We start from the raw sequence: 22,423 nt of genomic DNA on the forward strand, positions 1-22,423 counted from the left end.
GACACCAAACCTAGAAATTATATGATTGAACATGAAAATTGCAGCTGTTTTGCCGTCTGCCTCAAATGTAGGCATCGCCTCGACCCACTTAGCAAAATAATCTACCGCAAGGATGATATACGCATGCCCCCCAGCCGAGTGAGGGTTACATGTAATAAAATCAATACCCCATTTGGAAAAAGGACCAATGACAATTATAGGGTGGAGAGGAGCAGGTGGAGTGCACATCTTACGATAAAAAATCTGGCAGTTGTGGCATTTTCAGACCGCCGTAATACAATATTTAAACAAGGATGGCCAGAAATAGCGAGCGTGCAATATCTTTTGGGCTGTGGCATACCCAGACATATGACTGCCACACGCTCCAGAGTGACAGTCATTTAGAACCCTTTCAGCCTCTTCATGAGTTAAGCAACGTCGAAAAATAGAGACCGCCCCACGGTGATAAAGAGTATCTCCAATAATTTTGAATTGTTGGGACTGGAATCGAATTTTTCGACGTTCCGACCTTGAAATTTCTGGCCGAAAGGATTGGGTCTGGGATAGACGATGATATCCCCATACCACAGATCTAAAGTTCTGATTAGGAACAAAGATTCGTCCGTAATGGGCTCCTCTGCCACAGTTTCCGTGTCAGCATGCGGGAAGTCACACATTAACTCCGCAAAAACTAAAGATTTCTTAGACTTATATTTCTCAAACTCCAAGTCGAACTCCTACAGGATAACGATCCATTTAGAGTACTTGCACCCTAGCAATTGCTTGGTCAAAATGTAGATCATAGGGTTGCAATCCGAAATTACCGTAGTTTTACGTAGTAAAATGTAGTGACGAAAACGTTGGACAACTTGAACGACTGCCAATGCCAATTTCTCCACATGTGAGTATTTTAGCTCAGTTGGATTTAACGTTCGACTAAGGTAATATATCACATGTTCCGTTCCGAATTCATCTTCCTGAACTAAGACCATTCCAATGGTGGAATGGGAGGAGGCGAGATACAAGAAGTAGTCCTGGTTGTAGTTGGGAGGATGCAACAACGGTGCATGGGTCAACGCGTGTTTGAGTGCATCAAAAGATTTCTGAGCTATCTCATCCCAAGAGAATTGAGTGTTTTGCTTCAACAACCGAGTAAAACCCTTTGTAACCTCGGCGTAGTTAGGAATGAATCGTCGTAAAAAGTTTGCTTTCCCCTGTAAACTTTGGAGTTGGCGAAGACGCGAAGGAGGAGGCAATTTGATGATAGCTTCGACCTTTGAGGGATCAACGCGAATGCCGGCTTTCAAAACTATAAATCTTAGCAATCGACCTGTTTCTATACAAAAGACACATTTGTGTGGGTTCAACCGAATACGGTAATGCCTACACCTCATAAAGATTGCTCGTAAATGGACAAGGTGATCAGCTCGATGTAAAGAGTGAGCAGGCAAATCATTGAGATACGGTTGTACAATGTGTTTGATGTCATGAAACGCATAAGACATCGCCCTTTGAAAAGTTGCTCTGGCATTCTTAAGCCCAAAAGGCAATTTGCAATAAGAAAATGTCCCCCATGGACAAATGAAAGCCGTTTTTGGTTGATTGGTAGGTAGAATGTTGATTTGATTGTATCCATAAAAACCGTCCATAAAGGAAAATATTTCGCTGCCGGCACAATCATCAATGATTTGATCGATATAGGGAGTTGGGTAATTGTCCTTTGGACAGGCTCGATTAATGTCCCTATAATCGATGCATATTCTTATTGTTCCCTGCTTTTTGTTAACCGGAACAATATTCGATACCCAATCCGTTAACGGGATCGGATAAATGAAACCTGCTTTCAACAGTTTTTCAACTTCTGCTTTAATTGCAGCAGCTTTTCGTGGGTGAATCTGATGTAAACGTTGCTGTGGAGCGATAAAAAGGTGTCTTTTAAACTCCTAATTATCTTCACATTAATTATCAACCCAGGGACGACTTTTTATTTCAAGAGTGTACTCAGTCTGAGGCGGCTATTTACTTAAGAGTAATGTTTTGCAGTATAGTGCTTAAAACCCAAAAGTAAATGAATGCTTGAAAAAGAAATCTAACAATAACATAAACTCAAATGCTCTGAAATACAACTAGTCACTCAGCAAACATCAATTGAGGATACAACAACTATTCACTGAGCAAACTATGACTAAATTACTTTAAAAGAATAAAATCACACAAGGCAGCTTATCAGTCAAGGGTGCGGAAGCGATAACCCATCCCTCTAGAAACTAATGGAAAGGAAATTAGAGCATGGACCATAGGTCTGGGAGCTAAGCAGCGACTTGTTGGCTCACTACAGCCTTAGACCTTCTCTCACACCAAAGTAGCAAATGCAAGTAAATGGAATGACAGAAAGTAAAATGGAATAGCAAACAGGAAATGGAACAACAAGCAGTAAATGGAACAACAATCAAATAAACTAAGTCTCGCGAGTCAGAACTAAACTCACATTCTGCAATAAAATAGCAATCTTCTTTCTTAAGGCAAATTGGATGGAATGTACTTTATGGAATAGCACTCATTGATGAATTAGAAAGAATCAACCATACATACACACAACACGCTAATATGGTAATCTGACAATTAAGGTGAATATGACTATGTTCCAAATAGAATAATATCACTTTTCGGATTCCAATAATCAGGATTTCAAATGAATCCAACAACAGTAATATTCAGTACAAATGCTCTGTAACAGAAATAGTTGGTTTAGACTAATAACATGCAATCAACTCTGAAAAGATTCACTCATACAATACAGAGTCACTACATAAATTTCCCGAAGAAACCATTAATGAATTAATCGTAGCAGAGCATGGAATAGCATATGAAAAAGCATGTCAGATTACCGAGCAATAAAGATAAGCAAACCACGCAGAAATCAAAAGAATATAATATACAGTAGCAGCAGCAGCATACTCCACCAGAGGCTGGGCCCTTAGCCGCCAGCGGATGCTGCTGGGTTACTTCAGATGAACAGAATGAACAGCAACTCCCAAATCATGTATTAATCAGCAAATTGTGGAATCATTACAACAGCAAATGCTTGAGAATTACAGCATGCAACAATCCCTATCCTATCATGGATAATCCACCATCATTCTTCATCATTTTTCTATCATTCTTCCATCATTCGAATTCCCCCCATCTCTGATCTCTGTTTTCATTTAAATAGAGAGATCAGAGAGAAGTTACAATAAAGATAAGTACAACATGATTTCTTTTACAAAATTGGATTGATTCTAACTAGTTGATCAACAAGAAAATATATTTCCTTTCATCTCTCAACAAAAGCAAGACAAATTTAGCTTTGTAGCTGAGATTTGGAGGACGACCGCAACAACAAATCTGAGAAAATCGTGCTCTAAGAACCCTGCGTTTCTCTCAGTACAAGACGAATTTGGGCAAACCATTCTTCACCAAAGTTAATTGGGCCCGTTCTGGACAAAACCCATGTTCTGGATTTTCCAGACTCTGCTCCATTTGCTCAGAATCTCAACCGCAAAACTGTCACTCCTTATTCCAACGCATTTCTGAGTTGGCGCTTTTAAAAATCAAATATTCAATCTGAAAATTATCTTGGAGGCTAAAAAATAGTAAATAATGTTATAACTGATTTATTAAAACTATCATTGATAAAATCACGCATAATCATCAATTTATTAGAAATAAAGGAGAATAGATAATATTCATTCATAAGAGCATAAATCATTTATAAAATGGATTTAAATGATAAATTATAACAAATGATATGATGAAGAATAGTGGAAATGGGTGGGATAAGTGTTCAAAAGTGATAATAATAATGGCATATTAACGACCCAACAGTTGCTGGACAGGTTTAGCGTCCGGGTAAGTCTTGATCTCATGAACAACAATCGCGGGATCAATTCCTGGCATTTCCTCATAGGACCAGGAAAACACGTCACTGAATTCTTGAAATAGGGCCTTATATAATTGATTTTGTCATCTGTACACAAGGCACCTATATGAATGTTTTGAACAATTCCGGGCTTAACCGAAATGTCAATAGGAATAGTTTGAGAGATGTTTCCCAAATTTAACTCTGAATCGGGATGTTTCATTGGATTCAGAGGTTCTTTGACATATTCAGTTGTAAAAATTGATGAGAAATCATTTTCAAAATGATCATCCTCAAGTAAAAACGAAGATCTGTGATGGAGATCTTCCCATGGTAAATCATCTACACATAGGATTTCACGAATTTTCTCATCAGAGAGAACAAGTTCAGAAAATGTAGTTAAATCCGAGGTTGATGTGAAAAGTGATTCCTCACGGACCACATTCATTAAGTCAATTTCGGTTGAACCCAGGTCGGAAAAAGACTGCACGGCTTCATACCCAATTTCATATGGACTCAAAGGCATGGAATTACCAAATGAGTCTATCTCAGATTCAGAAGGGCTGATCCAAGGATCATCATAAATAATGGTGTCTGATGTGATCATATGAATAGTTGCAAATGAAGATGATGCGTTGATTGGAGGAAAAGGAAAAGTTCCTAGTAAACTGGCATCTTTAACTAATCCTACTCCAACATCCTTATATGGGATAGTCATTTTACCAACATGCTGAATACTCTCCGAAGAGGCTGGGTCGGATGAAAAGTAAGCTAGCTGGTCTATTGTTACGATCTTTCCATTATGTGGAAACTTTATTACTCGAAAGACCGATGAAACGACCGCTGTCATAGTGTAAGACCAACTTCGACCCAAGAGAAGATTGTAGTCTAGAGGGGCATCAACCACCTCCACATCTAGACTAACGGTTTTTCCTTCAACCCCTATAGGAAAATCCTGTAGAATGCCAAAAGGATGAAACCCACGGCCATCAAAGGCCTTAAGAATCGTCGGGGATTGATTTAGTGAAGGAGAACCAAGTGATATCCAACAATGTATCGACATAATGCACGTTGAGGCTCCCTCATCAATTACAGTCCGATGAATAGGCCTGTTTTTGACTATCACTGGGATCTGGAAAGCCATTTGATGAGGGAGGTGCGTTGTACTATTTTCTAGATCAAAAATTATTAGGTTCGGGTCCTGAATGTCAACAGCTCCTATAGCCGACAAAAGTAATTTACGCTGTGCTGGACATGATTGCAGCACTTCCAAAGCTGACATTGCCGAGGGTGAAACAGCTAAATCCTCAACAATGTTATAGTTCTGAGCCTCTCTCGCATGTGGATTGAAAGCTGAATTTCGAATTATACCCTTGGCGGGCGGTTTGATTACCAAGTCCAGGTTAGGTTTCTCGATCTGTAGTGGATCAGAACCGGGAGCTGAGGTTGATGGATTAGAATGAGAAGATTCTACTTCTTTGCCATCAACAGGACTTTTACTACCATAATCTTGTGATCGAGTCGCAATCCTAACATGGGACATCATCAATATGGGTTCTTCATTGGCACTCAAGGAAGAACCTATCATTTTTTTGTCTTGACTTGGAAATGGATCCTTCAAAACAGCAGGAGTTTGGGAACCTTTGACGATCTTCGCAACCTCTGCACGATGAGGGCAGTCTCTTGTAAAATGTTCATCGTCACAAATGAGACATGGATAACGAGGTTTACGCTTTTCATCATTAGACTCCGCCTTTTCAGGTTTCTCCTTTGAACTTTTGTCCGTTTTATTCTTCTTCTTTCCTTTCTTCTTCCCACCGGATTTTGATTTAGCTGTAGATGACTCTACAACGTGAATATCGGCAGAAATATCTGCAGAAGAATCTCCTGTTGGGGAATCAGGCAAGGTTAAAATAGGAGAAGAATTCTTGGAGGATTTCTTCTTACCTTTAGTGTTAACCGTGCCAATCATACCATCAGCGGCATGAGATCCCGAAGGAGCTGCAGCGATTTGATTTGACTTGGGAAGATCGAGGATTTTTTCGTGTAACGTACCTGACTCAGTATAAACTAAGTCAAGGTACTGTGCTTGAGCAATGACTTGCTCCTCAGTAACCACTCCGGCTTTAGCAACATCTTCAGTGATCTTTGGCAACAAAGATTTTACAAACCACTCAGCCAAGATTTGATCCGGAATAAATACCTTCTCTAAACGACGTCGACGTCTCCACTCATGAATATGATCTGAAATGTACGTGGATGTCGACTGTTTTAGTGAAGTTAACAATTACGTGCCATTGTCATATCGGACTGGCAACTGGAAATGAGTTAAAAACAAGGTAGCTAACTAACTAAAATTATAAAAAGTGCCTCGCGGTAACTCAATGTACCACTTGGCCGCGAGACCAATTAGAGTGTGCTGGAAAAGTCTAAGATGGATCGAATCATCTGTGATGGAGTTAGACGCACACCAGAGGTGGTAAGTCATCACATGGTTCGACGGGTCCTCTCCTGATTTACCTTCGAACTTGGGAATGTCACTGGGCAACTTATTCGGCATTGGTGACCAAAACGGAAGATAATTAATGGGATCGTTCGTTAGGCATGACAAGTCTGGTAAGTCCAAAGTTGTGATAAACGGTAACTGTCGATTAGGATCCCTAAAACTCTGGGTCATGAGACCAGCCCCAGGAGGAGGATATCCGGGATAACTAGGAATAGGAATCGCGTTCGGGATATTGTATCCTCCCGGAAAACCAGGATTAACCGGACCGTACTGGGGTTGTTGATAAGTGTACCCAGGATACGTTTGATACTGATAAACTGGATGCTGGACAGCAGGACCCAATTGGTACTGTCCCTAGTACGATTGATAGGTGAATTGTGGTTGACTTGTGACAACTGTACTTAAACCAGGTTGTCCTACAGGCATCTGAACCGTTGTTTGAATCATGGATCCAGACGGTGGTAAAGATGTCTGAGGAGTAGATACAAGAATAGTAGAAACCGAAGCTGTCGATACTCCAGAAGTAGGTGGGGTAGATTGAACAGATGTTGCGGCAGTTGCAGCAGTCGTTTGAGATGGAGTACGAGGCGTAGTAGGCCCTGACTGAGAAACTACCGAAGGTACAGAAGTTTGAATGTTAGACTGGACTGGTTGCTGGGGTGTACCAGAAACTAAGGGTTGTCCAGTTTGAGATGGAAACTGTACACTTGGCTGCAACACCTGTTGGGTTTGCGATGGATCCCACACTATGTTCATTCCGGGGTACTGACCCATAACAAGTTGGGAATATTGAGGACCATAACCGGGTTGAGGGTAGGATTGATAATTGAAAGGTACATTTCCCGTTCCTTGAACATAAGATTGACCTTGGGGTGGTTGGAAACCTTGGTTCGAGTACTGACCTTGGGGTAGATACCCTTGAGGCACATACTGATACTGGGGTTGACCTTGAGGGATAAATTGATACTGGGGTTGACCTTGGGGTACATATTGAGTCTGGGGTTGACCTTGAGGAACGTATTGTACTGTAGGTACGTACTGTCCTTGAGGTTGCCCCCCAGATGCAAATTATGTACCTTGAGGTTGCCCCCTAGGCGTTAATTGAGGCTACCCCCCAGGCGGTAACTGGCCACCGTGAGGTTGAGAATTGGGAATAGAACCTGACATCATAAGAATGTCTTCTACACTCAACGGCTTTGTACCATTGCTTCCAGTTAATAACCCTTGCTCAATGGGTTGAGGAGATGCTCCCGAAAAAGTACCAGAAAGTGACTGATAGCCAGAGGGAACAGAAGGACCGCCGTACAAAAAAGATTCAGGCGATTGAGTAAACATGGATGACTGACCTGACATATTTACGGGAGTATAAAAACCTTTAGGATGATAAGGAGCACGAGGTGGTGAAAAACTTAATCGTGGGTTCTCCAAATAATTAGTCAAAGAAAGATACCAAGTAGTACTCCTAGGCGGACTATAAAAAATTGATTCACGCTCCCTTAGATCAAGAACAGGTTGATTTTCAGGGATAGGGATGCGTACTTCTTCCGGAGCAAGTTCTTCAATAGCAATAAGTCTAGAAGGAAGATCTTGGGTAATTACTCTTTCTACCCTAGGTGAATCAGGACCACTAGAAGTTGGAGAGACAAAACCCGATGTTGGAGTAACAGGTTCAGATATCTAAGGTTCTTCACCTATATCACTAGTAGATGAAAAGCTACCAGCAAGTTCGGAAACTGAAATCGATTGCGGATCGTAACCTGTCACTAGAGTTTGGTAATCAGGATGTACAACCAATGAAGACTCTCCTTCTTCAGGTGACCCAACTTTACTACCACTAGGAGTTACGAGGACTTTCAAGCCTTCAAGTTGGCTCGGGACTTCTTCAGGAGGCTGGCCCCGAAGTCTACGGGACTTCCTCAATAAATCAGCCACGGTTACAAACTCAGGAGACTGGCCCCGAATTCTACAGGACTGTCTTGGTAATTCAGCCACAGTTAAAAAATTTTAACTACTTCACACGTAAACAAAGTAAAATCTCAATGAAAAAGACCTAAAGCCTCTAAAGAACCAAACAAATTTGAATCACACGCCTAAAGAATCTAGAGATCAAACACACACAAACAGTAACTTTCCGGACCAAAAACACTAGTTGGTGATGAAATCCAACGTCGCAGAATTCAGTACAGAAATGGCGGTTGGAACAGTTACCCCGACAACCTGCTTAATGAATAGACTGGACCAAGTTCCTCCACTTAACCGTCTCTAGTGAAGTGAACCCCCCAGAAAATCCAAGTGAGTCTAGCCGACGTCTGCTCTAGGTACAGTGGGATCTTCCCACCACTGTCACCTTAGGAAGAATCCTAAAGAATATGGCCTCTAAGGTTACCAACTGAGACAAATACACCTGGGGGAACAGTCTACGATCCGATACGCACACAAGGGCAGAGTAGCAAGCTCAATCCCCTTGAAGGCTCCTTGACATAATCCAAGGTTTACCAACAAGTGACCCCAGGCTCCTCGACAATGGTTAATCCGAGGTTTACTGTTTTTAATACGTGAATATCTGGCGTCATTCCCAATGAGGAAGGATTGATTCCCACACTGGTTCGGACACGATCTCGTGCTTCTCCTTTAAGAGGAGCTTTCCTAGAGCATAAATGCAACAATTGGATTTCTTCCTACCACAAGATACAGCTACTTGTTTGTTTTTGCTGTCTTGGGGAGTTAATTACTCTCCTACTCCAAGACACTAGCCTAAGCTAAGTTGGTGTATCAGAGCCCTAGAAATAAAATGTTACTAGGTGAATTTTATTTTAAGCGTTAATTTTAGTGGTTGTTGTTTAAGTCAAGAGATGGTGGAGATGAAACTCGTGGTGTAAAGACTCGACTTGAAATCACTAAAAATATGCACCTAAGATGATTTAAACAATATTTTCTCTTCGATGAACTTGTAAACTAAGAAAGAGTTTGAGAATGCAAATACTTTGTAAACACAAATCTTTCTCAATTAAACAAATTAAAAGAAGAGCTTTTTCCTTTCCAAAGCACTCAAAACGAGACAACTAGTTATTTCACAAAAATTTCCCTTTTCTTTTCAAAGCACTCAACCACTACAAAACAAAATTTTTCCAAAAGATATTTTTTTTTATATTTTTCATAAGACACTCAAAACTATGAAAATGACTTAATATTGAGTTCTACAAACTAGAAAAATCTATTTGAAGTTAAAGCTTACAAAGTGTCTTTTTGAGGATGTTTTACTTAGCTAAATGTGAGCTAAGGACTAATTTATGCAGAATCACAATTAGTCAAAAAACAACCAATCTTTCGTTTTCTTTTTAAAAATGAAAAATCCAAACTTTCAAATACAAGTTTTTCGAAATTTTGAAATGAGAAAACACAAAGCGGATTCCTCAACAAGGGGAGATTTCATAAATGGTCAGACTCATAAGAAGGCTGGTAGACACCAATGTGATCTGAGGTCCCTACAGCTTCTAAGCTCAGAGCCACTACACAACCAAAAATGAAAAACAAGCCCAACAAGCAAAACTCTTAGGAATTCCACCTAAAACCCTAACACTAATGAAATTAAACCAAGGAAATTTTTTGACAGGGAACAAGCAGGTCTGGGTCATGGCTAAAACCTATAAACAAATTCTAAACTGATAAAAAAGAGAAAAATTTAAAATTTCTCAAATTTTTGACAGGGTACGCGGGCAGCCTGTTTACACAAGTGCGTTCACGCTCTGTGTACAAAGAAAAAGTGCATACAGGTACGCACTGTGCTTAACTCAGAGGGTGCGTACTTCTCCCAAAAATATGAAAAATAAAAACTGACTCAAAATTAACTAAATTCACCCAATCCCACAATCATCAAGTCAAAAATAGAAACATAAATACAGTTTCTCAGGTCAAAGTATAAACAAGGAAAACAATCAAGTCCCCAGCGGAGTCGCCATTTTGTCGCACGGAATGGGTCGATCTTGCGGACAAGATAGACCTTCCTAGAATCTAAAGAAGACCTAATGACAAGAAAACCAACCAGATGCTATCTTTCCCTAAATATGCTTTAATAAACAATAGCAAACAAGTGTTTTTAGGGCCTACCTTTGGTCCAACGCAAGCTTGTGGATGCCCTCGCTCCTTTGATTCCAATGAGCTCCTTTTTGTGAATCTGCAAACACAAACAAGGCAAACAAATTAAATAGCACCTGAAAAACCAATTGCATAAAACATATTTAACATGAAAGTCAAGGAGTCCATGAAACAAACAACATAAGATACTTGTTGAGAAAAATGAGTTTGATTGTATTCATTCAAAAGAAGAAGAACCTTACAACCTTTGCCTTGACACTGTATAAGCTCCTCCCAGGGTCCAACAAGAAGTCTCCTCTACTTTGACAAGTTTCACTCACTCCCCAATGAAGCCAAAAAGGTATGTGATCTCTCCTCTTAAGCTCAACTAGGAAGTCTTAATTTCACCAGCATTTACCCTCAAAATGTTCAGCTTCTAACCTCCCTAGTCCTTACCCCAATGCCTGTATTTATAGTGCAATGGAGGGAAGTTACTAGGTCCTCCGTCAAAGGGATAAAGCCCTCCTTCAAAGGGATATATCCTTTAGTCAAGGGATTAGCTCCTTCTCTTTTGGGATGCATGAACCACCTCAGAGCGAACAATCCACTTCAAAATTCCTTCTAGAAAAATCTAGAATTAACCCAAAGTGAGTTTTTTAAGATAAAACTTGCACCTTTTGACTTTCACAGGGGTCCGCACCTACACCGTTAGGGACAGAGCGGGTAGGTACGTAGCTTTTGTACACGAGAGGTGCGGGACAGCAGGTGACCATGAGAGGAAGTGCGGAACCAGAGTTACATTGATTTTTAATGTCTTTCTCTCATTTCCAAAGCTTGATTTGAGGAGCTGAGGTCTTAGACTTACTCAGGAGGATAGTACAAGTGATGATAGATCCATACTGACTGCAAATAATCATGGTGATGATATTTTTGTGTAACAGTCCTAAAAGGGCATAGTGCCTCATTGTGCTAGAGTCTTGATTTGGAATTGTAGCCATTGTTTATTGAGATACAAGGCATAAGAATTTGCTAGCATCCTGCATTGGATTGGCTCTAAGGATAGACTGGCCATAGTTGTCAACTAGCTTTCCCTTTCTTATAACTATCCTCTTAGCCATGCATTCTCTGGTTCTAAATGATATTTCATCATTGCCTCTCTGTCCCTTATTTTGCTTAGCTCTCTGCCCATCTCTTTCAATTTTTCCTCCATGTGACCTACATCCTCCACTCCTTTTGATTTGTAAATTTGCATCCACTCGTGTGTCCTTTCCCTCTCTCTTTCAAGCTCAAAGAAAAGGGAATGAAAAATTTTTGTGGGATTAACCTACCTCCATCAATGAATCTGTAGTAGGAGCTAAGGTTGGGATGTGGACTAGGTTCCCCTAGTTCTTGGTCTTCTTCCTTTGTTCCTTGTGGAGTGATACCTTGTTGGTCCCTTTTCTATACATCCTGTAGGTTTGACTGGGTTTCCTATAGGATGGCCTCTACTTCCTGTAGGTCTACCCGTGTCTGTTGTAGGAGACCTTTTCCCTTTGATGAGGCTGACCTTGTGATAGGCATCCTAACATTAGTGATGAGAGATTTGGGAGAGTCTTGTCTTGATGATCCTTCTCCTTGATTTTGCTCTAGAGGAGCTACCTTTTCTTGCTGCTTTGGTGAGTCTTCAATGAAAATAGGAGTTTTGGTGGAGGTTTGAGGTCTTCCGCACCTAATCCTTGTGCTCTTTCTTGTTCTGAAGTATAATGAGGTTTGTGTTTGTCTCTTCCCTTTTGACTTGATAGGTGTACTTAGGGAAATAAGAGCATCTGCTGCCACTTTCTTAGTGGGTTATGGAGATACCCTTGGTGATTCTTCCCCTTCTTTGCCTTCAACTATAGGCCTATATTCGTCCTTCTATTATGTTTCCTCTTTTCCATTCTCCTTCTCATTCTGATATTTCTCTTTCTCTTCTTCCTCTATTTCCTCACTTTGCTCATCTATCTCTTATTTTGTTTTTTCTTCTGTCTCTTCTTCATTCTCCTCCTCCTTTTCTTCCTCTTTTCCCTCTTCTGTTTCCTCTTCATTTTCTTCTTATTTTTCCTCTTCATTTTCTTCTTCCCTCTCACTAGTAGTGGGGATTTTTTCATATTCAAGAGCTTGAAGTTCCCCTCCTGCCTACGTGTCTCTAAAGGTTGTCCATGTAATAGGGAGTCTTAGGTTTTGTAGAGCATCTTCTAGGATGATTTTGATCAACCCATGATGGGATAGTTGTTGATGTTTTCCCTCTTGCACTTTGATGATCATGTATATCATTGTTTGAAGAATAAAGTAGGGTATACTTAATCTATTTTGATGAGGTGTGTATGCTCCAAGTCTCATTTCTTGGGAGTCTGAAGTGGTATCCATACACCACACTGTATCTCTCACATGATATGTATTTAATGAGGTGGTAACTAACTTCATTGCAAGGGTATGGAATGCTTTCTCTTCTGACCCCATTTTTGTCTTCCATTAGCTCCTTTCCTTCCAAAAAGAGTTTCTTCTTTGGAAGGGTGTTGTTACCCTTATCTTCTTTTCTCCAAGGTAACCCTAAAGGGAGTGTAGTGATTTTGCTTATAACTTTAGGGGTGATTTCTACTGATAGGCCTTTCACCATAACAATGGCTTGGATCCTAGTGAGGGGTATGAGTGAGAAAGAAAAGACTCTAGCCACCTTATCATCGTATCCTCTAATCCTCTCAAAGAATCCCATCCATTGGTGCCTTGTGAAAATTTCTACTATAGGAAGATGCTGGTGGATCCTTACTATGTTTGTGGGTTCTCTCTTGTTAAAACCTCCTGTCATCTTTCCCTGGTAATTGTGGAGGCTTGGATGGATATAATTCAAGAATTTTGGTGGGTGAGAGAGGTCGGAGTGTTTACTTTGAAATACAATTCTCCTAGACTGCAATTTCCTTAATCAAATAAGGATTTTTCTTCTTTTTAACTGGAAAACATGGAAGGTATAGCTCCTACCTTACTTGTTACGTTCTGTTGAGGAAAAACTTTGATTTCTCCTCCCTTTAGTGCCCATAGATAATCCTATAGATTTACTACTCTGTATCCTGTAGGTTTTCCTGTAGGATCCTGTAGGTTTTCTTGTAGGATCCTATAGGTCTCCTGCACTGCAAAATGTTAACTATCTCCTGTAGGTGTTGCTTCAAGAAGGTAGAGTGGAACCTATTTGCAATGAATTCTAAAGATTTTTGATGCTCTCTTTGTACGAGAATCAATGTTTTATTTCCTTATATGGATGATCATGTGGGATGGTGTGTTGGTTGTTTAAGTATGAGCACCTTCTTTTGGACTGTTGGTCCCACTATCAGTGCATCATTCCACCTTACAACGTAATAATATCCCACTTCGTTCCTCCGTAACTTAAAATTTTTTAGCCTTATCTCCTTTTTCTTCTGATTTGACTGTTGCCACATGTGGAGTGGTCTCACTGTTTTCTCCTCATCGAATGGATGAAGGTGGCCAAGTTAACTGGCCATCTTTTCTTATAAAACCAACTCTTACATAATCCTATAGTTTTGATCATATTGTACTAACGAGAGAGCATGAGTAAGATGACATATCTGTGGGTAAGATGATTTGATGATGATGCATGCTAGAGAATGATGTCTCTGTGTTGTGTATTTTCTACATATCCTTCTTCGTATTGGCCTCTTTTGATGCTTGTTTCTTTTGATCTATAGGTGTTGGAGAGTGATGCTAGTGATCTTGTTGCTACTGCTGAGATCTGGAGGAGATTCATCAGCCTTTGAGTCTTTGTGCTAAAGATGGATGCAACCCTCAGAAGTTTCCTTTGTGGGATAGGTTCCTACAGGAAACCTTCAGGATGTCCTGTAGCTACCTCTCCCCTAAACTTTCATACTTTTTCTCACTTCTAGAGCATGAGGATTGTTGACATGAGTAGAGAAGGGTTGTAGTGAATGGTAGGTGAGAGTTGTGGTCTTCAGGTATTGTCCCTTTGTCCTCCTTCTCTCCCTCTTCTATATTCGTTTTTTTGAAAACTGTATATATTTTTTGTTGAATTGACTTATTGGATGGATGCAGGGGTAACATGGTGATGGAAGGCATGGTGATGATGTGGTGGAGTGAATTTTTATTTTATTTATTTTTATTTTATTTTATTTTTTATTTTTATTTTTATTTATTTTATTTTTTATTTTTTTATTTTTAGACACAGCCTTGTCAACCCTTGCTCTAAGATCACTTTCCTTGGGATTTCAAGGCCAGTGTAATTCCTATAGGAAAATTCTGTAGGTTTATAGGGAATCCTATAGGATTACAGGGAATTGCGTAGGATTACAGGGAATTCTATAGAAAACACAAAGCCTATGTAAACTGAGCTGGAGGAGTTCATAAATGGAAGAATGGATGAAATAATGAAGAATATCAGATGGAGGGATTGAAATATGGATTTTGTAGGTCTTTCTATTCCTCTTAAGCTGAGATTATTCTCCTTTTTCCGACCTGCAAACAACATTTCCAATTGTTTTTTACTTTTCCTCTCTTTTTTCAATTTTTCTCTTTCTTATTTTTTAGAAAACAACTAGTCTGCCTCCAAGGAGGCTTTCGTCCTAGTTTCTTGCCCTTGGTGCCTCAAAAGAGGTTTTCACCTAGAGATATTTATATTTTTTTCAACACCATTGGGTTGCCTCAAGAGGTTTTCAACCCAACTGTGGCACTTAGATGCCTCATTGAGGTTTTCGCCTGAGTCTCTTTTTTGTCTTTTTTCTTTTTTTCAGGGACTTGATGGGGTGGAAGCTGAGACTTGCTCCACCACCATCACTGTCTTACTGATGCCATGGATGAATTCTTTCTTTGGCAAGGGCTTCTTGTAGACCTTCAATATGTACCCATTGACAAGTAAAGGGATAGCCTTTGCATCAACGGTTACTATGTGTACTGAACCATTATCATGACATTTTTCTATGACATAAGGCCCTAACCATTTAGTCCTTAACTTGACTTTAAAATCCTTGTACATAGAATCACACAACAAAGCCCAATCACCTCCTTGAAACTGCTTGTCCTTTATATTCTTGCCATGCCAAATTTTCCTTTGAACTTGAGTCACCTTTGTGTGCAGGAGGGCCTGCATCCTAAATTCATCTAACCCATTAAGCTGGAGCAATATTTCTTGTTGTGCCCTAGTGAGATCTAGATCTAATTGTACTGCCATTCTTAAGGTGTTGTATTCAAATTCAATGGACAAGAGGGCTTTCTTCCCATAGAATAACACATAATGAGTGAATCCAGTCATGGTATTCCAGGTGGTATTGTAGGCCCAAGTGGCCTCAACTAATCTATCGGCCCAATCCTTTTTACTGCTACTAATCAACTTTGTTAGAATGCCTTCCAGCACTTTGTTGGTTACCTCCCCTTGCCCATTAGCTTGTGGGTGGTAAGGAGTGGATGTTATGTGCTTGATCTTGTGCTGGCTTTACAAATTTTCAATCTGACATGTCAGAGGTAAATTGATTACCTTTATCAATGATCAATTCTCTATGGTACCCAAACTTATAAAATACATTTTTCCTTAATAATTCAACCACTTTTTCTTATGTTGTTGCTTTGATGGCCTTGGCTTTAGCCCACTTGGTTAAATAGTAAGTGCACAAAATGATGTACTTCTTTTGTCTGGATGGAGGGTCAATGGGTCCAATGAAAACCATGCCCCACTTGTCAAATTGCTCGAAAGTCACTTGAGGTTGCAAGGGAATTTCATCCCTTAGGGTAGGTTTCCCCATCCTTTGGCACCAATCATACTGACTAGTATACCTCCTCACATCTTGGTGAAGAGTGGGCCAGTCATAACCAGCTTGTAGTACCTTGAATGCTATTCTTTTGGCTTCAAAGTGACCTTCACAAGGCCCATCATGACAGGTTAGAAGGATGTCAAAGACTTCCTCCTCCCTGACACATCTTCTCAGAATTTGATCTAGGTCTAGTTTGAAGAGGTTTCCCCCAATCCAAGTGAATGGGCCACTCTTCCTTACAATCTTTCTCTTTTCCTTGGAGAAAACATTTGGTGGGAACTGTGTATACACCAAGTAATTTTCTATGTCAAAAAACCATGGAGAGAGAACTAAAATGGTGAATAATTGTTCATCTGGTCACTGATCATCAACCATTCCTTCCTCCCCTGCAGGAAAAGTCAATATGGATAAAAAATCAGCAACAACATTCTCCTTTCCAGGCTTATCAATAATAGTTAAATCAAACTCTTGCAATAAAAGTAACCATCTAATAATCCAAGAATTTACATCAAGTTTATTCATCAAGTATTTAATTGCAGCATGGTCAGTATGTACAAATGTTTGGTAACCAGTAATGTAATGTCTAAATTTATTCAATGAATGCACAAAATCTAGGAGCTCTTTTTCAGTCACTGTATAGTTCATCTCAACTTTTGACAGATTCTTACTGATGAATTAAATGACATAATCTAGCTTATCATCTAGCTCACCTAGAGCTGCTCCAATGGATTTGTGAGAGGCATCATCATGTATATGGAAAGGAAGAGCCTAATTTGGGCCTCGGAGAATAGGTGCAGTAGTCAACTTGTCCTTTAGGGTGTCCAAGGCTTCTTGATAGTTTTCCGACCATACAAATTCAGAGTCCTTGGCCAATAACCCAAATAAGGGAGAAGCTAACTTGCTGAAGTCTTTTATAAATCTCCAATAGTATCCAGCTAAACCTAGAAAACTTTTGACACCTCTCTATTTTTGCGGAGCTGGGACCCTTTGGATTATGGCTATCTTATTTGAGTCTACCTACAGCCCTTTCTGGGATATTGAGTGACCTAGAACAGTCCTTGTAGTCATCAAGAACTCACATTTTTCGGGACTAAGGGATATGTTCATTTCAATGCATTTGTTCAGCACCTTACCCAAGTTGGAGAGAACCTCTCGGAAATCTCACCCATAGGGTGTAAATTCATCCATATAAATTTCCACTACATCATGGACTAGCTCGGCAAAGATACTTACGAATGCCCTCTGGAAAGTGGCAGGGGCATTGTATATGCCAAAAGGAAGGACCCTATAAGTGAAAGTACCCCAAGGATAGGTGAAGGTAGTTTTATCCTCATCCTCTGAGCTAATCTGGATTTGATTGTATCTGTTGAACCCATCTAAGAAAGAGAATAAGTTTTTCCTTGCTAGGCCATCTAACACTTGGTCAATGAAAGGTAGAGGGAAATGATCTTTCTTTGTTACTTTGTTTAATTCTCTGCATTTGACACAAATCCTCCACTTCCCATTTTTCTTTGGAACAGACACCAAAGGAGAAACCCACTCACTATCCGAGATAGGGTAAATGAATCTTGCATCCAACAGTTTTTTCAATTATTCTTTCACTATATCCTTGAGAGTTAGATTCATTCTCCTTTGGGGTTGTCGAACTAGTTTGCAACCTCCTAGGATATAAATGTGGTGAGTACACATCGATGGGCGCACTCCCTTCATTTATTTTTATCTCTAAGCAAATTCATCCACATGTTTTCTTAGCATGTTGCACAACTCTTCTTCTTGGTGCACAGAAAGAGAGGGGTTGATTTTCAAAGTTCTTTTTGGGCCAAATTCTATTATTTTGACACAACTAGGGTTTGAATTAGCTAAGAATAGATCAATTTGATGGTTTCTCTTGGTTTCCTTTACAAATTCCTCTAAGGACAAGGTGTTGGGAGTTGAATTTTGGAGGATGTGTTCAATCAAGTCTCTTCATCAGGCTGTCCTCCTCCCATGGCAGTTTCTAGGGTCTAGAGTTGGGCTGTGTAAACTTCATCTTCTTCCTCCTCTTCCAGCTATAAAGGTAAATCATGTTCTAAATATTTTTGAGTAGGAGGATACAAAATCAACTGCTTGGATAGATGCCCATTTTTTATAGTCATGTTTCCAGCCTTGTAGCTGATGTAAGCATCGACAATGGCTAACCAAGGCCTCCCAAGTATGAGAGGATAACCATTAAGCTTGGCCTTAGGCTGAAGAAGTAGGAAGTAGGCATGGTACTCCCAGGAGCCAATGGAGACCATCATATCATCAACAATCCCCTCAGGGGCCACTTTGGAACAGCCTGGAAGCTAAGACTGTTGTGGTCTTTCTTAATGAACCTTGGAGATTTATCTTGAGCATGGTGTCGTTAGTCATTAAATTAATGGCAACCCCAAGATCAATCAAGGTGCGTGGGACAATGTTGCCATTGATGTGCACATCTACTACATGGCTTCCAGGGTCTAAATACTTCGGGCAAATTACCGGCCCACACATTAAGTCAGATAGTTTTCCAATGACATTAGTGGTAGGGGTGTTTCTTTTTCGCCTCACTGGATGTTTTAAACACTTCTCTTTAGTGAGTTAGTTGTAAATAGGTACATCCTTAATGGCTAGGAGAAGTGGAATTTTGACACATAGATTTTTCAGTTCACCGAGAAGTTCATTCTCTTCTGGGGTAGGTTGGACTGAATGAGTTAATCTTTCAAGAAAGGGTGGTGGATTCACTCCAGGTATACTTTCATCTCTTTCCTCCTCACTCTCTGTCTAGTCAATTTAACGTCTTAAATTTCTCTACATAAATTATTAATCTGGGTATCATAAACTGATGAAGTGTGGTACACCATATGTGCTTAGTTAACCTTTTTCTTACTTCGTTGTTTTATAGTTTTTATCTTGTTTTGGGGTTTTTTTCTTGTTGATCTCCTAAAGTGTCTAATGCAAATGGAAATCCTATTCTAAGGTCTTAAGAATACTTTTAAAGGTCAAGTATGGATGTAGATTTCAAGACAAGGTTTATGTCCCTTATGGTAACTTCCACAACTTAGCACTTCAAAAGATCTCAAAACATGCTATTGATAAAATTAATACTTGAATAGGAATGTAAATATGCAGCTACTTAAATCGAACAAAAGATGAAATACTGATCATGAGATCACTGTCTCTGCTGCCCATCTAATTACAGAAATAAAATCTAAACTATTGCACTCAAACAAACCAAAAATTGCAGACTAATGAAAGAAAGATCAATTTACTTCACTTATAATCCGATATCTCGCCAAGTAGCTTTTTGGGGTTAATCCATGGCTCCGAAGATAATGTCAAATAACATGAAGAACTTGATATCTAAACTACCTACTTGCATATTAATGAAAGCAAATTTAAATTACTTCACTTATAATTCGATAGCTCGCCAAGTAGCTTTTCCGAGTTAAGCCATGGCTCCGGAGATAACGTCAAATAAAATGAAGAATTTGATATCTGAACTAGCTAACAACAGTAAATAAATAAGTCTGAAATCAAAGCATAATTGAAATTGAAAAGCTTAAGAAAAAGTTCAACAGAGAGGCAAATCTCATGTCACTATTTGATGCAAAAACATGTAAATAAAACTAATCTACAATCAACCGGTTGAACACACTTGCATGAATTAAAATTGCATGAATGGAAAATCTAAACTATCAAACTTGAAAGCAATAAAATGACATACATAAATGAAATAAAATAAAAATTACCAAATAAAATCTACTCTACCTTACATTCTAATATGCTCCATGACATCTACTTCACATCTCCTTCCATGTTGAGAACATCAAAGCTTTATTCAAATTCTTCAAAATTACAAAGTATAACAAAGCTCTCCAAAGCTTTCCAAATCCATTAAAGAAGAACTACAAACTCCGAGCTAAAGAACTAAAATCCAAACTAAGCTAAGACTAAAAAGCTAACAAGCTAACAAATGAAGGAGAGAGATCTCCTATTTATAAAAAAAGATGAGAAGCCATCTTATTAATGAGAGTCCATGAATCTCTTCATCTACTTCTAGAGTTCTAATCAAAATAGGAACTGATAAGACACATGTCTTCTTAGAGTTTTAATACAATTAGGAGATGTGACACATATCCTCATGATCCCATGATTCTTTCCATTAAAATTCGAATTTAGCCTTAGAGTGCCACATAAGGGTCTTCTAGAAGCCTCCTTTTCACCTACACATGTCAACAATCTCAACCCACTTGTTAGGTATAAGCATATGCACATTATTTTCTAATTTTTAACCACAAATTCACTTAAAAAGGCTAAGAATTAATAAAATTTGGAAAAACATAAATGTGGCCTAATGACAATGAAAGTGGGATGAATGTAGTGACATAGTAGTGAAATGGAGGTGATATAATGGACATAATAGTGAAAGTGTAATGGAAATGAATGACATTTTCATGACCCAAGATACCCCCCAATTGAAGCTATTCAATGTCCTCATGCAACATATATTACATTAATTCTTTTGATCCTTGAGCTTTGGCTTAATTTTGCATGATATCATTTGATAACTTCATTTTTTTGCAAAGTGTTTTACTTGAATTGCAACATGGTTGGTTCTTGTGTTACAACCGATTTTTTTGTTGTTGCATTCTATTTTGATCTTTGAACTTTGCATAATGATATTTTGATTATTGTTTTCAAAATATATCTTTATTGGATTGCATGATGGTTGGTTCTTGTGTGACAACCATGATTTTGTTTGTATCTGATTTATCCTTTAAGCACTTTTTTGAAAAACCATTGTATGCTTATAATAACAATGTAATAGTTAATATATGTTGGAAGTATGTGGGCTCCTGAGTATGATATGGACATGGCAAGATATGAAGATGAATGTATTTCTGCCCCCCCCCGAACTGATGGTATTGGCAATTTTATGAAATGAGGAAGAGAAATGTTTTTCCAACAATTATCATTCTAGCTTTTTATGGAATTCTATGGTCAAAAAGTTAGAAAACGATGTACCTTAACTTACCCTTTGGAATGGATGAGTTGTCTGTGTGGTGGCTACAAAATTCTTATCATATTCTTCTTCAAGTGGTTGAATAAGAGGAGTCATGGATAAAGAGTTAAGATGACTTTGTATTGCTTCTACTAAAACTTGCTAAATCTGCTCCAAAATGCTGAAAATAATAGTCTTCATGTCTTCAAAACTCATTGGCACAATTCCTACTATGTGAAAAGATATTCTGATGTTGAACATAGCAGGAAATTGTTGACTTAGTGGCCATTGATGGATGCCACTAGTCAACACGAGAACTCTCACCATTGATGACAATGAGAGTCAAGATGCCCAAACACATCTTGCTAGGTATGAATAGTTTTGCCGATGTCGAGTCACCTAGAAGATTGGATGAACAAGGGACATTAATGTATTCCCATTGTTTGTCAGCATGAGAAATTGCCATTAAGGCATACAAGCCTCAAGGTGTCTTTACAAGGAATTTAGACTCAAAGGACTATGGACTCAATAATTTGCATTGAAGCAGGGCTTATTTGCAAAATAAAAATGACAGGAAATGAAAGATGAAAATGGAAGATGGCAATGGAGAGCAGAAATGGAAATGGGCAATAAGCATGTGAATGAGCCTCTTGCTTTTATTTGTGGGTATGAATGAACAAAAAGAGATGGAAAGTGTATGTGAATTTAAATGGAAAATATGAAGTGAAATGAGGTGAATAGTTTATTATGAGTATGGATGTGATGGAGACAATAGTATCTGAAAGTTTTTCAAGTGTTTGGATCTGATTTTGCACCAACATATTTCCTCTTTGTTGTTGATCATCCTTTTATGAAACAAATTGGTCTCTTAGAGAGACACCATTCTCTTGTAGTCATTTGTCCTTCCTCCTGGAACCTGTAAAAAATATAATACTTCTTCTGCAATGGAATGTAAGATTATCAAAGGAGAGAGGTGATAAATATCTCTAGTTATGATATTTACACACAAAACTAAGAATTTGTATTAATGAAACAAGTTCTCAAAGGAAAAATCAAAAGAATTTATACCCGCTTTGGAATCGGTGCCCCCAAGTTGAATGTTGCTTCTTTTCAGCAATTTATTTAATTATTTACCATTTCAAACTCTAATGATGGATTTCTCATTGTGTATATCT

This window comes from Pinus tabuliformis, chromosome 1_2, assembly GCF_031772625.1.
Source record: "Pinus tabuliformis cultivar Carrire ecotype Pingquan chromosome 1_2, CPIR1, whole genome shotgun sequence".
In the NCBI taxonomy this organism is placed as follows: domain Eukaryota; kingdom Viridiplantae; phylum Streptophyta; class Pinopsida; order Pinales; family Pinaceae; genus Pinus; species Pinus tabuliformis.